This window comes from Ostrea edulis, chromosome 9, assembly GCF_947568905.1.
Source record: "Ostrea edulis chromosome 9, xbOstEdul1.1, whole genome shotgun sequence".
Lineage (NCBI taxonomy): Eukaryota > Metazoa > Mollusca > Bivalvia > Ostreida > Ostreidae > Ostrea > Ostrea edulis.
Window position 1 is genome coordinate 657,664 of NC_079172.1, and position 14,670 is coordinate 672,333.

Consider the following 14,670-nt stretch of genomic DNA (forward strand, 5'->3'; position numbering starts at 1 on the left):
AGGGGGGGGGGGGGGGGGGGGGGGGGTTCCTGGAAAGTTGGTCAGGGCTAGTTGATATAAAGTCAGGTCTAGTAAAAATCATTTGAAGTAGCCCGACTGGTCTAGTGCTGAAAAAAGTAAATGTCAAACCCTGTACTATTACTGTAAATTATGTACAGCAATCAGGACGGTGTTTTCTGTATACTGACAATAAACTTTTTATGCTCGGCAGAATTTTTACAGACTTTTCTGTATACTGACAATAAACTTAACACGCTAATCAGAATTTTACAGACTTTTCTGTATACTGACAATAAACTTAACACGCTAATCAGAATTTTACAGACTTTTCTGTATTCTGACAATAAACTTAACAAGCTAAGCAGAATTTTACAAACTTTTCTGTATACTGACAATAAACTTAACAGGCTAAACAGATTTTTACAGACTTTTTCTGTTTACTGACAATAAACTTAACAGGCTAAACAGATTGATTGATTGAAAATTGTTTTACGTCCCTCTCGAGAATATTGTACTCATATGGAGACGTCACCACTGCCGGTGAAGAGCTGCAACATTTGGGCCTATGCTCGACGCTTATGGTCATTGAGCAGGGAGGGATCTTTATCGTGCCACACCTGCTGCGACACGGGACCTCGGTTTTTTGCGGTCTCATCGGAGGGACCGTAGCGGAACTTTACAAACTTTTCTGTATACTGACAATAAACTTAACACGCTCGACAGAATTTTACAGACGTTTGTGTATACTGACAATAGACTTAACACGCTCAGCAGAATTTTACAAACTTTTGTGTATACTGACAATAAATTGAACACGCTAATCAGAATTTTATAGACTTAAGGAGATTCTCACATGTGTAGAGCTATAATACATTGGGTTAAATTCTGTCTCACTTGTTTCATACCGATTGTTAGGCCGTTCTTGGCACACTAATTTTGACTACGGATAACTCCGAGATATGGGGCTGACGGCGGATGTGACCGGTCGACAGGGGATGCTCACTCCTCCTAGGTACCTGATTTCATCTCTGGTATATCCGGGGGTCCGTGTTTGCACATCTCTCTATTTTCAATTTTGTATTGCTTGTATAGTGGTTTTGAGATTGATCACTGTTCGTTGTCTTCACCTTTCACCTAATTTTTTTTTCGGGGGGGGGGGGGGGGTATTGTGTAGGCGTCCCTCTCGAGAATTTCTCACTGTATAGTATAGAGATATTACCATTGCCGATGAAGGGCAGTGAAATTTGGGCCTATGCTCGGACCTTATGACCTTTGCTGTGACACGGGGCCTCAGTTTTTGCGTTCTTATCCGAATGACCGCTTCATTTAGTCACCTTTTACGACAAGCAAGGGCTACTAGGGATCTATTCTATCTAGGATCATCACGGACTGGGGAGGGGGGGGGGGTGCTGAAATGATATGCGACTTTGATTTCGGAAATGTAAATATAGAGCGAATTAGAAATGATCGGAAATCATATATCCGTGATTGAAGTGTTCCTGTCGTTTTAATGGCCCACAAAGTTTTTTTTTAAAATTCAACAATTTGAATCCACACGCCAGCTATTTCTTTTATCAGTGAATAAGATTGCATTGCTTATTGAAAGCATTGTCTTACCAGAGGGCTCGTCACTCAAGCTTTCACTTACATATTATTCATTCCCTGCAAATGTAAAGCTTACCTGTGTACAGGTAAACAATAGGTAAATTACCTGTGTATTTTTGAAGTGCGAGTGAAGCTTGCATCACGCGCCCTCTAGTGAGGAAATGACACGAAATACGTTACATATTTTTGTATTATTACTCTTTTTTTCTGTTGTAGATTGAGTTGTGTGGAACAATGAACCTCCGGATATCTATGTACATTTACACGTGTAGGATTAAACTTCTGTTGTACTCGCGTATGTGAGTTTATCCTGTATTGGGTGTTTGAGTTTTATTTCATAAATAGTTTAGGAGTATAGTGTCAGCTCAGTATCTTAAGAACCCTTTGCTTGACAGACATTAAACCTGGTACACTCGTACAAATTGAGGAGAAAATGACCCCTATTGATTTTGAGTCTATGTGGTCAAAGGTTAAGTGTCAAACTGGACATAGGAATATACTGTCAGCACAATTTCTTGAGAATCCTTTAATTGACAGACATCAAACTTGGTACACTGTTACATCTTCAGAAGAAGATGACCCCAATTGAATTTGAGGTCACATGGTCAATGGTCAAACTGGACATAGTAATATACTGACCACTCAATATCTTGAGAAACCTTTGCTCGACAGACATCAAACTTAGTACATTGGTATATCTTCAGGAGAAGATGACCCCTATTGATTTTGAGGTCACGTGGTTAAAGGTCAATGGTTGAACTGGACATAGTAATATATTGACTCCTATATTTTCAGAATTATTTGCTTCATTGACACCAAACTTGGTTCATTGTTACAGCAAAAGGAGTAGATAACCCCTATTTATTTTTAGGTCGCATGGTCAATCCACTCTTGACATAGGAAGATATTGTCTGCTCAATATTTGGAATTGATGATACTACTGTCAATTATATGAGGTGTGTGTATAACTCTTTTCAATTTTGCACAATGGGGGCATATGTGTTTTACAAATATCTCTTGTTTAGAATTTTCTTCAAGTGTAGACGAAAACCATGGTTAATCCCTAGGTAGATTTTCTCCATACTATCTCCCCCCCCCCCCCCCCAATGAAATAGGGTGGGGCCACAATAGGGACTAAATATTTTACGTGAGAATTATAGAGATGCACTGTTAAAAACAACAGAAGGTCCACGATTAATCGTAGTGCTATATGAATATCTACAGGTGTTAAAAGTCAGGACCCGGGAAGTTAAGAGTCAGGACCTGAGGTAGTTAAAAGTCGGGACGTGGGGTAGTTAAAAGTTAGGACCAGGGATAGTTAAAAGTTAGGACCCGGGGTAGTTCAGGACCCAGGGTAGTTAAAAGGCAGGACCTGGGGTTAAGACCCTGGGTAATTAAAAATAAGGACCCGGGGTAGCTAAAAGTCAAGACCCTCGGTTGTTAAAAGTCAGGATCCGGGGTAATTAAAAGTCAGGATCCGGGGTAATTAAAAATAAGGACCCGGGATAGTTAAAAGTCAGGACCATGGGTGTAAGATGAGACGGTCAGAGACCACAATAAGAGGTAAGAGTTTTTCATGGGAATATTTAGAAAACTTCTCCTATCAAGCCGCCTATGACGCAATAGTGTCATTGCTTTAGCCGCTGAAAAGCTACAGCGCTTTCGAGTTGAAAATTTTTTTAAAAACGCATTCGCTCACAATTTGTTTCCATTATTATACATTATGTCACCTCACCCTGGGAAGTTCTCATAAAAGATTACACATTTTGACCATTGAATTGGGAGCAGAAACAACTATAAAATTACGAAGAATATTGGGTAAAATATTTCCAAAAGGTTAACATTCTTAATTTTAAATCTATAGTTAGATTTTCGTTCGAATTGAATGAAATAGTGGGTTGTCCTTAAGAAACAGCAGAGAGGGGTCATTTGAGGGGTACTCTACATCGTCTTGATGGCTGACTTCCTTTTAAAACATGGATGAAAATATAAATATCAGCAATATTTGCCTATTCATTTAAAAAAATCATTGCATAGCTGAGTAGCTCAGTAGATTAGCACGTCGACTGCTGAGCTGTAGATTGCGGGTTCGAGTCCCGCAGAGTTCATAAATTTTCCTCAGATTGCTATCAACTAAAACTGCATTGTTTGACTAAATAAAGTAGATTTCAAAGATTTCAATTTCAAAATATTGTACATATCCTCCACTTTTCACCCACATCAAATTTCTCTAGTGCAGCATACCTCCTTAATTATAGGCACATTGAAATACCTGGAAAGAATCGTTGTCGAAATGTAGGGGATACCCTCATCCCCTGATTCTACATGCCTACTCTTAGGCATGCAGATCTGTTCTGATACGATAGGGTAGGTAACAATGACACGGTATGTAACAACGACACGGCATTTAACAATGACACGGTATGTAACAACGACACGGTGTGTAACAATGACACGGTATGTAACAACGACACGGTATGTAACAGTGACACGATATGTACAGGTAACATAGACATGGTATGTAACAACGACACGGTGTGTAACAACGACACGGTATGTAACAACGACACGGTATGTAACAAAGACACGGTATTTAACAATGACACGGTATGTAACAATGACACAGTATGTAACAATGACACACCGCCGCGGTGGCCGGGTCCTCGGAGATGACCTTAAAAACGGATGTCCCTTGTCACAGTTGGTGTGGCACGCTAAAGAACCCTCATTGCTCAATGGGCGTAAGCGCCGAGGATAGGCCTAAATTCAAAGCCCTTCACCGGTCTTGGTGACGTCTGCATATGAGTGAAAAATTCTCGAGCGAGAGGTTAAGCAAGATACAATCAATCAATGTAACAACGACACGATATGTAACAACGACATGGATGTAACTACAACATGGTATGTAACAACGACACAGTATGTGACAATGATACGGTATGAAACAACGACACGGTATGTAACAAGGACACGCTATGTGACAGTGACACGGTTTGTAACAACGATACGCTATGTAACAAAGACAAAACATGTAACAATGACACGGTGTTCTGTAACAATGAGACGGTACGTAACAAGGAGACGGTATGTAACAGTGACACGGTATGCAACAATGACACGATATGTAACAACGGCACGGTATGTAACAACGACACGGTATGTAACAACGAGGTGAATGGCTAACACTATTTTATTGATTTATTTTTGCTGTAAAATGTCGCCATTTGTGGTGCACTTTGTGACAAATAGTTACATATCGAGCGGGGACTGTACCCTTATAACTTTGTGTGCCTTTCGTGTAAATCCACATCCAACATGTTCAGGACAATACTAAGATTACAGAAATACTTGTATATTTCTGGGATGCGGAGGTTTTGTGGTTTGTGTTTAAAATTCATTATGGTAGTGCATATCAGGTAGCTCATCCTCGGGCCTCTCTCTCTCTCTCTCTCTCTCTCTCTCTCTCTCATATATGGACTGAACTAGTGAGTTTTGATTCGTGTGTGCGGTCAACGTTGCGCCAGAAAATGAAAACTGGAGAGAGAGAGAAAGAGACATACTGCTCTCATTGCAGACATATTCTCTCACTCTCCTTTCGTTGACCTGAAATACCCGACACGAAATGTGTACTTCCCACCGTAGAAAACCACGGCGATCCTCCGTGTTCCACGGTGTGTGCTTTTTGCCGATACACACAGCTTCCAGGAGCTTTGCTGTGGCCAGGGGCACCTTGTAGAAGGTGTTAAAATGTGCTGCAGGCTAAATACTCATGATAAAGATGGAATTATTAAAAAGAAAATAGCAACACCCTCATATGTATATTGTCTTTAAGAATCTTGAGATAAAAATTCCAACGATATCATATTACGTTTTGAGAAAACAAGGTTTTGAAAATTTTCCTTATAATTTTCTAACCACCCTTTCTTCATTAAAATATTCTTAAATACACTGTGTAGTGGTAGTGCGTGCTGCAGGCAATTCCTGTTTTTGAATGTATATTAGTATATTCCGTAAATGAAATCATACAACATGCAATAGGGATTTTCAATAATTAACAGTTTTGCTCTCTCTCTCTCTCTCTCTCTCTCTCTCTCTCTCTCTCTGACAAAAGCAGTGTTTAAGGTACATAATTACTTCTATGATATTGTAATAGCATGCATCTTTCAAATTAACTTCATTTATTATAGATATTAGGCCAATATCGATTATTTAGAAATTGGAATTCATTTACTATACAATCCATAGAAGCAAAAATTCAAACCAGCAATTGTTTGTTTTTTTTAAATCACGATTTAATTACATGTACATTCGACCGAGACTGACGTTCAATGTACTGTGATAGAGTTCTTCATAAGAAAAAAAAAATGTTCATCGGGAGTGTCTGGATAATACAATGATTTATGTATAGCAGGCATACTCCATGCAAAATCCTACAGTCTTTGTCACAATAGAACTTTAAAATAACGGTTAGCTAGTTCGGATATTTGAAATTAACAGATTTTTTTACTTCTTGCGAAAAGTTTGAAATATATTGGGTTGGCGCGATATCAGATCTAGTCTAAGATCACGGGTATCTTGTGCCGACCCAATATATTTCACACTTTGCAAGAAGTCAAACAAATACCCGGGTTAGCTGACAACCCAATTGTTCTATTGAGGCGGAAAACCCTTCGAATTTATATGAGATTATAAGTTATACATAGGTCATTGTTATAGTCAAATACATGTATACAGTCCCTCTAAACCGACAAACATTTTTCTTCTTCTGATTTTAAGAAAACTACCGAATGACGAAATATGATCAAACTGCAGATTGAACTTTATAGAGTCGCTTGCTAACATTACTTATATTTTTCTAGGCGTCAGAATGGGTATGTTGCTGGTTAATTGGTTTAAACTTATTGACATGCAATAAGATAACAACAACAATGGTGCTTAAACTGTCGGATTATCAAAACCTTTAATTGTGCACACGTGTGTGAGGCGGCTGTTAGTCTTCATTCGCTCAAACTGTCTGAATTTCAATTTCGTCAATCGTGCAGTTGGTACACTCTAAAAACAATGTTTAGGTTTGGAACACTTTTTAAACGTGTTTAGGTCTAAACGTGTTTAGGATTGTGCTTATATCCTAAACGCGAAGTGTAATAAACATGTTCTACCCTAAACATGTTCAGACTGAGAACATGTTTAGCTATGCAAAAATACAGTATCTAAACACAAAATAACATGCTAAACACTTGCTAAACACATTCCTAAACGTCTAAACACAATCCTAAACGTCTATGCGTTTAGGTTTTGAACATGATAAGCTTAGTAACATTGTTGACATTAGTTTTACAGTCTTCATGTAGAATATTCCTGTCTTCTGTAAATGAAATTCGAATTGCAGAAAAAATTGCATGTCAGAATTGCCATACTTCAAACTGCTATAGTGTACCAGGTCCCGATAGTGACCATAGTGTACATCATACGCCGTATTGCAAGTATACACTGTCGAGGTCGATATCCAAAATTGATGGAACCATTAGAAGAGCCGTCTATGGGCTTCAACCCTTTCCTGTTGGAAATGAGCAGAGTTTAGGAGTATCCAGAAAATTTTATTTGGAATTCCATTTCAACTTGAACAGGTCTGGACACATACATATTGAATTTAAAAAAATAGTGTAATTCATTGTCTCTGGTATTAGACGTGCCTTTAGTGTTAATTTAAACCAATGCATCACTCTTACTTTGCATTGGAACAAAATTCATTTAAATCTTGTGAAAGAGAACATCAGTTGCAATTGATGCCCCCCCCCCCTTTTTTTTTAATTCAACATGTGACAGTGCCTGTTATGCGAAAACTAGCATATCAAAGACAAAAAAATTGTTGAAGTTGTACTTGCCGGATGATATTTAACCATGTATAGTTTACTTCTTATATGTGCATAAGTGATTTTTAATGGTTTTGTCTTTAACATGTATCGCGGAAATGTCAACCATGTTGTTTCGGCAATTAGAATATAGAAATAGACTTGCAATGTAATTTGAGAAGAACCGCCCAAACCCGTGTAGTGATTTTGGGGGGGTGGATTTTTAGTATTTCTGGTCGGGCTCGGAGTCCTCTGAGCCTGCACGTGATTTTCTCTCTCTCTTACCCGCGAACTCTAGGCAATCGGACGTGTTTTAGAAAGTGCAGCAGTGTAGTTATTGTATTTGTTAACCCCTTGTAAGTTGTTCTGTGTATTTGTGAATATATCTGTTTATAAGTGTTTTCCGGTGTTCTTTGTGTGTAGGAAATCACTTTACCCGCATTGTTCGATTTGAAACATCATGGATCCCATAGACACAGTTTGTAATGCAAGGGATATTCTTGCTAGATTTTGCAATGTTATTCTCCTATAATAGAAGAGAAAGCTACTATTTAAGACTCTTTAATGCTGTGGATTGAGTTTTAAATAGAAGGTTAGCAAATCATTTTGTAATTGAGACAAAGTCAAAACCTAAATACAAGGAGAACTAAACATGTTCAAAACCTAAACACAAAAGAGGTAAACGTGTTCAAAACCTAAACACAATAAGGGTAAACATGTTCAAAACCTAAACATAATAAGGGTTAAACATGTTCTACACCTAAATATAAAAAGAATTAAACATGTTCAAAACCTAAACACATTGGGTTAAACATGTTTAAAACCTAAACACAGAAAGTGTTAAACATGTTTAGATTTAGAACGCGTTCAAAACTGTACACAAGAAATGTGTTTAACTTTGTGTTTAGGATCTAAACACCATTTTTAGAGTGTAGGTCGCTACATGGATGAATTCTTAACTTTGAAGCTTACATATTTCGCCCCCTCCGATTTCACGTGCATGGAATCAATATTTAAAACTTTGGTGTCAAATGCAACTAGTACATATACACTATCGATTATCAATGTTTTTGATTTCTATATGAACTCATTTTAATTAGAAGCATAAAATAATAAAAGCAGTACTGAATCTATAACATTATCAGAGAGAGAGAGAGAGAGAGAGAGAGAGAGAACTTAACATTTTCACCCCAAACCCTTAAAATTTTGTGTGATTTTATTAGTTTTACCTTATTCGAAATGTTAGAAAATAGTAAAAATGACTAAATAGGAGACATATTTCAAGCCTTATATAATCTGTAAAATCTAAGACTTCTCATGAAATTGTGCCCCTACTAACCACCAGTCCTGGTTCCGCCCCTAGTTTATATAGAGACCCTAGTCAGTAACCCCAACATACAGGTGGACATAAAGTACATGTATTACGCAGCCATGAAAAAAACATTTACCGAGAGTAATTAAATCAGTCATGGACATGAAATCTGATTATATCTTAGATTTCAAATGAACTGATTCGGAAGTTTTATAGTCAACAACTTTTACATACTTTAATAGAAAACAAATTTATTTTTTGGAGTAGAACTCCCCCCCCCCCCCCCCCCCCCCCCCCCCCCCCCCAAAGAAGAGGGGGAAAAAAACCAAAGAAGAAGCATAATTATGCCATTGATCTTCTCTATTGTGTATTTCTGTCCACTAATGTAGTTTAAGTAATCGTAGAAACGCTGCTCAATTCAAGTGTCATTCAGATTAAATCTCGTCATTATAACAAATTAAAAAGAAAGGCAGAAATATTTCATGAAGTCTTTAACTCAATCATTACTTGATGGTATGGTGACAATTTCATTGACGTATACCAATTCATGTCGGTCAGAAATAAAAAAGAACACGCCCGCGTTATCGAGATTCAGAAAACAAAACGCTGCGAATGAAGTAATAAATAGCACATCAACTGAACTAAGTAGAACAACGATGAAAAACATTTCTGGAGACCTTTAATTCAATCATTCATTGATCAAATCTAATAGGCACATTAAAAGGGAATCGTCATTTTATTGAATTTTTAAATTTTACAAATACAAGTAAAATAAAAAAACTGCATAAACCTAAGACAAACTCAATCTTCAATGATATTTGATAAATCAATTAATTCACTCGCAAAGATGTGATTTGCATTTATTTGACAAACCATTCCATCTGTACTTTAGCAAATTGTTAGATTTAAAATTCGCGTAACTGATATCATTGTGTCGGTAATTGTTTTTAAGTTTTTGTAATGCTCCCTGTCATACAGACAATAGCCTTCTGGCTGAAGTTGGTGTCCCTGCGCTGTGCCAGTGATCTCTATCAGCGTTTATGCAGGGACAGCTAAAAGTACTGAAGGAAAAACCGACGAAAATGTAATAAAGAGAACGCACTGCCTCATAATCCCCCTTTACCGCAATTTCTGGATCCGCCCCTGACCACTACACTAAATTTTGATAAATTGCATTTAGTTATATACACACTTAGCACAGGGGCATATTATCTGTTCTGTTCTCTATCATAATAAATGTGTGTTATGATAAGATGTACCCGTGGTTCATTTGTCTACCTGTAATATAATTATAAGTAAAGATGTTACCGTGGTTCATTAGTCTACCTGTAATATAATTATAAGATAAGATGTCCCCGTGGTTCATTAGTCTACCTGTAATATAATTAACCAAATCATAAATATTAAATTGTATACTGATCATGCATTTTCATAGCACATGTTTTTGAAATATAAAATACAAAATTAACGTATTTTCATAAATAATTATGCGAGTCTAAATATTTATAATATTTCGCCCCAGGGAAAGCTTCGACCAAAAGTCTGAGAAAGGGAGATGGGGTGGCTTTGATTTTATTTGTGAGCACTTGTGAATTAAAATAAAACGACACATCTTTTATCAACAAAATCAACCAGTGATAGATTGACAGACAAACAAATGGACTGGTGATTCCACTATGCCTTCTTCTAACCTAATGCAGTAGTTTTTGTGAAAGAACAGTTAATTGAAATGACCAGTACAATGAATCTGGAAGAAAACATTGGTAAAATGAATCATTTTCCCTTGAATGTTAATAAATCTTGAAGAAAATGACAGCTTCAGTATATATACATAATGATAATATAAACAAATTTTAGTGTGAATCAAATGTACATGTATCTGTTTATTGATTTTTGAAATATGCGCTGAGAAGGGACAACAACCCCTCAAAATGAAATAAAAAATATCCATAATTTATTTAAATTTTGTGTTTCAATGTTTCAATACTGCAAGAACCAATCGACCAGAAAACACAGATATGATGCAAATGCGAAGACTAAAGACATATCGTACCCCCACCTGGATTTTCAATGCGTGATACAAATACCTTTAAAAGAAGACAAAGACTCGCATGCAGCGATTTAATCTTTAAAGCTAAACGTTCATACTACAAGAACATGTTTGTCTAACAATGTCTGAAGCTAATTATTTCAATAACAATAATGCATTATATCAATATCACTCGTTTAGAAAAAACGAGATGGTATTGTTTATGTTCAAAACTGCCATGAACTTTAACTTTAACAGACAATTTGTATCGAGTGATCTTTAAACTATTTGCGTCAATGTTTTGTTCTGGTTAGTTGTAAAAAAAAAATACTTAACATGGTAGTTTAAATTATGAGAATTTGTATGATGGAAAGAAAACCCACGAAAGCGACAGATCTGATTTCCTTTAATAGTTAGTTTTTATCTCCACCCTAAATGCAACATCAGCTAGGAGTTCGCCCTGCTCACTATTAAGTCTGGCCCAACGGATCTTTAATGTCGTACATTGTTCAAATTTACCCCGAAAGGAATGTATGGGTAATTCAGCAATGGATCTTATAGCGGGCATTTTATCAATCACATCGTATTAAGGTTGGATGTGTTAATCTACTGTAATTTGTCTTCTTTCGACTCTATTCGCTCGAGTCTCCTTTAAGTTTAAGACGCCCCCTCCCCTTTCGCAAAGATCAACGCTTGGGTCCCCTGTGATGAGACGTTATGAAACATGCGCGTCGGCAAGTTTTTGACATTGGTGCGGCGAACTGGATTTTAAAAAAAAAGGGGGGGGGGGGTAACGTATTTTAGCTAGTATGTACATATATTCACCAACACTTCCATAGTTTCCATATATATATATCTTTCCATCTATTGAAAAAAATTGCAATATTTGTCTTCAATTCAAACATTTAATAACTTAAGTAATATCAAGGAAGTTGTATGCAAGTTAAACACATTAAACTCATTTTTATAAAATTATATAAATGTACATTGATTCATTGAACAGTTCAGAAACGTCCAAAAATTAAGTCCTCGTCCATCCCGCGCTGAGACAAACTACTAGCGACTTCTGATATGTCCATTTCATCCGTAGCTTCCCTGTGGGTGTGTAGAATCATCAAGTGATTAAGCATCTCCTGTGTCATAGTCGCACGAAGATAGGTCTTGACTTTTACACATTTTGATGATCTGAAAACCGGTGTTCCCCGTCATACAGTGCCGCTCGTCCGAGCAAGTACAACAGAGTTGTCCCCCGTTCTCCCCACAACTCTGACACAGAGCAAACACTATTTTACCGTTTCTGTGGTAACACAGGGGGTAGCGATTCCTGGGGGGGGGGGGGGTGTTTGACCTTAGGTATTCCAAATTATTCTCTAATGCTATTGCAATTTCGAGTTATGACTTGTGGGTGTTTAGCAGAGATATTTACGTTATTTATTGAAGGAAAGTTAAAAGAACACATAATCTAAATAATGTGATTTCCCGCTACATTGCCCCCCCCCCCCCCCCCCGTTATAATGCCACGCCCGCATATCGCCAAAAAAGTCCAAAGTCCCGTTTTCCTTGCTATGTAAAACCCCGTTATAACGCCATCCCCCGCATACCGCCATCCGCCAACCTATTTAGAGGTACGATTTGGTCAATTACCGTTATAATCACCCCCGCTAATTATCGCCAATTAACGGCAGGAAAGTTTCAGTGAGCAGACTTAACCAATTATCCGCCGTTAGTCCTCCAGGTATCAAAGTTTGTAGCAGATAATAAGATACTTAAACGATAATCATATGCATCTGAGTTCAAATATGCAGTAATTTTTTTTTTTAATCTGAGAATGGCGGACACACCGAAATCTAATAGCACATTGATGTAGGAGATAAAATTTGTTTAATTTTTTATGACAGCTGTACACACATACACCCTTCCCCGATATAATGCCATCACCGTTATAATGCCAAAATTGCCGAGGTACAAATGTTGGCGTTATAACGGGGGATCACTGTAATAGATTTCCGCACTTTTTTCAATTTTCATTCGTCCCCCCTAAAATGGCGTCTCCGTGATCAAGTTGGTTTTGGACGTCTAATAAGGCAACCTCGCCGTTTTCGCGCAGCAACTGTTCAAATTCGTGTTCTCATATTGTGAGGAGCGTTACCCCAAGATATTTTATTTTTTTTTATGTGAAGGCAAATAATTCATCTAAGGACTACTTTGTGTTGTGGACTGTGATGCGGAGTTTATCAGACTGAGAGTAACACGTGGGACATCCGTACAACAGGCAGTGTTTGTTTCTCTTCAAATTTTTCCGTCTAATTTGTATTTTGAATCGGGAAAGTTGTTGTTTTCTCTCAAGTAAAGCATGTTTTATATAATTCGGAAGTACCTTATTTCCCTTTTTTGTGTTTTTCCATTACTCACTCTAACCGTGTAATAAATATCTTACTGAATTGATGTCAATGATATTCAGCAGACAGGACCTGTGCTATTGCATTAATTGATCTCTATGATATCCGACAGACAAGATCTGTGTTATCAGATTAATTGATTTCTATGATATCCGGTAGACATGACCAGTGATATCGGATTAATTGATTTCTATGATATCTGGTAGACAGGACCAGTGATATCGGATTAATTGATTTCTATGATATCCGGTAGACATGACCTGTGATATCAGATTAATTGATTTCTATGATATCCGGTAGACAGGACAAGTGATATCGGATTAATTGATATCTATAATATCCGGTAGACATGACCTGTGATATCAGATTAATTGATTTCCATGATATCCGGCAGACAGGACCAGTGATATCGGATTAATTGATTTCTATGATATCCGGTAGACATGACCTGTGATATCGGATTAATTGAACTCTATGATATCCGGCAGACAGGATCTGTGTTATCGGACTACCTTTGTATTGATCTGTATGATATCCGGCAGACAGGATGTATGCTATCGGATTATCTTTGTATTCTTCCTTCTCATCTTACTATGTACCCATCTCTTCCCGGGGATGTTCAATTAGATCACTTCATGAGTCTTCATCCTGAAGCCTAGCTACCATCAGCAGGTTCGTGGTTATGTGTGTGGGATACGTGATGATTGAACTCGGAACATTGATAGAGTTCCGAATTAAAACACAATATCACAAATTTCACAATTTATTATAATCCAAACGTTATATGAAAGGTGGAGATAACGAACAGTTATCAATGTCATAACTCTTATAAGCAATACAAAATAAATAGTTGGGCAAACACGGATCCTGTATAAATATCCCATGTGCATACCAACAAATAAAATCTTCATTTTTAGAACTATTCTTGGAAACTCACACATCATTCAACTTTGACAGATCCGTTGACTTGCACTTTAAATTAAGCAATAAAATAAGCTAAACAAAATTGGAAAATGAGGAGAAAACTCTATGGCATTAATTTACAATGGGAAAATGAGTGAGAGACAAGCATAACCAAATTAAAGAAACGCAATTCCAAGATCTGACCATAAATTTCATACCTGGTGGAGACCAACTTCCTCTGCCACCGCGAAACAGGAAAGAGGTGTTAAAGCTGAAAATTGCTATCGTGTGTGTAAAGGCTTTCACAAGAAAGGTCAAACTAAAATACTTAGATTTTAACTATAGATTTTAAGATATACACACCAAGTGTGAAAGGAAAAATCAGAAGCGTAAAATAAATATCTTTAGAAACCCTACATTTACATCAACAGAATTGAAATTTCAGCAGCTTCAGTGTCACCAATACGTACCGAGGTAAAGCGTTCTGTGTTGTAGCAGAGAACGCTGTTCATTTTAATGTCATATTTGAAAAAAAAACAAAAAAAAACTGTCCTCATAAATTCCGAGTGC

General features: G+C 37.2%; 1 long non-coding RNA gene across 1 annotated transcript; it reads left to right on the forward strand.

Moving 5' to 3' along the window:
* The first annotated feature begins 37 nt into the window (after window positions 1–37).
* LOC130049964 (uncharacterized) lies at window positions 38–1,920 on the forward strand. Its single transcript, XR_008798304.1, has 2 exons — window positions 38–1,012; window positions 1,822–1,920. It is a non-coding gene; the product is annotated as an uncharacterized LOC130049964 (long non-coding RNA).
* The last annotated feature ends 12,750 nt before the right edge of the window (window positions 1,921–14,670 follow it).